The sequence below is a fragment of the Micromys minutus genome, assembly GCF_963924665.1.
Source record: "Micromys minutus genome assembly, chromosome: 18".
Classification (NCBI taxonomy): Eukaryota; Metazoa; Chordata; class Mammalia; order Rodentia; family Muridae; genus Micromys; species Micromys minutus.
In genome coordinates, this window is record NC_137953.1 from 17468139 (window position 1) to 17471641 (window position 3503).

The following is a 3503-nucleotide window of genomic DNA, read 5'->3' on the forward strand; positions in this document are numbered from 1 at the left end:
TCAAGTTACATATAATATCATCAATAATAAGTGAATGGTTTACATATTATTTAATTTTCATTTTAAGAATGTAAAAATAAGAAATTTAATGAACAAATGAGTTTCTTTGAGAAAGTAAAGTTATTCAAGCACATTATCATAGAAGCAAAAATCACCATGTTTATATAGTATATATCATTGTGAACCTTTATTCAAGATTCATGTTCAAAACTGAAAGGTGGTAAATTCAAATTAACTACCAGTTAAGTAGGCAAATTCATTAGTGTTTTAGTAAATGTTCATCAGATGTTCTGCCATTCAAATATTTCATATACATAAAATACTGTTGATCAAACATCTTTCATGATCTTTTGCCATTGTAAATTTGACACAATACAAAATATACTTAAGGACTAAATTTAGGGAATTCTTTCCAAATTTTATTTTACAGAGCATGCTCACTTCCTCATCACAGAAGTTTTTATGTTCATGAAAGATGATTCATACTCAACTGGTAGCTTAGTAACCTGCTGAAGATAAGAAGACATTTTGAATCTAAAATGTATATTCATCTTGTATAGAACTTTGAAACTCTTTTTAAGGTTTTGTTACCATTTGCTGCCGGTTAGTTTCCAGTCACTCTGTGCTTTGTGCTAGGAGAAAAATATTTACATGACTGTAACATTTGCCCTTGACTGTTTTCTCTCTGGTCACTGCAGAAAATAACACCACTATTTTGGAAGTGTCTGTGTATCATTAGAGAGGCAAAGAGGAATTAATACACTCTATATTATTTTGACCAATATAAACTCAATAAATGCATCCCTAAAGACTTTATGGGAATTTTTCAGAAGGCACGAGTTGAAATTGCAGTTTCAAAACATTCCTGTGTTTGTCTGAGTCCACTGTGGTCCAGTGTTGCTATTGGATATAGTCTAGAATCATCTCCTTAGACTTGAAAGGTAGATGCAGTTTACTTAAATATAAGACAAAAATGTAAATTGTCAGGAGAAACTCGAATAAATGAGAAGCAACAGGCTAAAACAGAGAAACTGGGAAATTTTTAGTAGATAGTCTTAGGGTGATGTTACAAGTAAAGCGAGGTAACAATTTTAAGTCACAGCACAAAGATGATAACTCAGAAAGAAAAGAATTATGAGGAGTGGGTGAAATGGCATGCATATAAGTAGAGGTCATATGAGGATATTTGGAGCTGTCTCACTTTCTATTATGACTTGTTACATTTTCTTGTGAACACAGACTGTTTGAGAGATGGCACAGGTTGCTTTTCTAGAAGACAATTATTGGGTTTCTAGCTCACAATCAGTTACAGAAAATCTGACATCTTCTTCTGGTCTCTGCCAGCATTTTATTCATGTACTGCACATACATACGTGAAGGCAAAACAGTCATATATATACAATAAAAATAAATAAAATCTTCAAAGAGAAAACAGTCTTATATGAAAGCAGTTGTCCCATACTTCAAACTTATAAGAGTTCATAGAGTTATATGAGGATATGGTAAAAACATTATTTCTAAATGTTCTCTATCTCAAGACATGGTGTATGACTCCAACACTACCTTTGATAACATTCTGTCAAATGCTAATTATTCATTAGACAGAAACTTTGTGCCAAGCCTGTGTGTAGCCGAAGTTTCTGGATGTATCATGTACTGGTGCTCCGAGGAATGTCCATTAGAACAGAACTCAGGGATTGGGGAGATAGCTCAGTTTACAAGGTATTTGCCACACAAAAATCAGAATAGAAATTCAATTCCCAGCACCCATATAAAAAGCCAGGGGCGGTGGCACATACCTACAATGTTGATATTGATGAAGCAGACAAAGGCAAATCTTAGGATAACTGAACAGCCAGCCTAGTTTAAGTGTCGAATCCTAGGCCTCAAAACTCAAGGTAGATGATTCCTGAGGAAGGACATCTCCAGTTAAGTTCTGCCTCCCCACATACATGGACAGCCCTGCACACACAAAAAGATTTGGACTTTTCTAATAAACACATAGCTCTCAGCAGGTAAGAGATTGTGCTTTGAACTGTCAGTCATACAAGCTGCTCTCAACTAAAAGCCCATTCTAATTTTATTTTAGGGAGAGCCGTGTATCACAGAGTAGAAAAAAACGCGAGGGCCTCAAACGTCCTGGACAGCAGTTTGGATGATATGATGAGACAGCATGTCTAGCATCTACATGTGGCCAGTTTACTCTGAGGTTAGACTGCTGTAAATTTTCTCCATCCTCACCCATTGCTCTGCTGGCAGTTTAAAGGGCTAGACTAAATAAACCCCAATCTCTCTCCTAAATTAAGCACAAAGACAGACTAGTCCGTGAAGTTTGGAGAAAGAGTTTAAGGAGGTTAAGAAATTAACTGGAAAGAACCAAACACAAACAATGGGTAATGCGGAAAGGCTCAATTCAGGAAGGTTCCCTCATGAAAAACCAAAAATCGTTTTTAAAGTAATCTAAACAGGTTGTTCTTCAGGCATGACCCCCCAAAACAGAAACATCAGCACCTGGAAACTTGTTGGTGATACAGATTCCTAGATTTCCATCTGAACTAAAGAGTCTTAGAGCTGTGTCATGGATCCCTGTGCTCACAGATACCTGGCAGCCACTTGCAGATCTAAGAACTGATTGCCCTTGAGGACCAAGAATAGGTTGGAACTTCGGTCAATTGCCGTCTGCTGTGTGTCTGCATGGGGTGAAAAATGCAAAGCCTAAAATGAAAATGTTTTCTTCCTTAGTTCTAAACGTGTGGCTAATCATTCATTAAGTTGACTGAAGATATTGTATCATGCTTCTTTATATTTCAGAGGGTCAAAGTATGCCTGCCTTTGGAAGGGCACTTATGACATACAAGTTTACTGTTGCCATGACATAATAATGTGTGATTGGCTGGTAACTGCTAGGGTAAAAATATTTTTAATACCATCCGTTGACAAAATACAAAACCAATTAAAAATAATGAGGTAGCATTAGGGTAACTCAGCAATTAAATGAACATAATTAGAAAATTATAACTCATTCTTTTTATAAATATTGCACAACTTGCTTGCCTAATGACGTTATTCTCTATTCTTGTAAAGAATAAATCATATAATCTATGCCTTTTAAAATAATATGGTATCTGTGTGTCCTTCTGATATCAGGAGGTGTGCACTGACTCTAGCCAAATATGGCTGATGTAATCCTAGAGTAAGGGTGGGGACGAAGAACATGGATGGCTAAAGAAGTGGGAAATGAGCACTGTTCCTTCTCAGCAAACACAACTTCAGTTAAATTTGTATGCAGCAGCAACCAAGAAACATAAGGAAAAATCAAATGCAGAGTTAGTTGAACTATTAACCCAAGCATGTTTATTGATATTCCAGGCAAATGGCTATAATATTCTAGTTACTTGGCTGGTGTACTCTACTCAAATGACTCGGAGAGTCTAATGAGATGGCTTGGGTAACCTAGTCACTTGGCTTTGGTAGTCTAGTCAGATGCTTGGAGTACTCTGGCC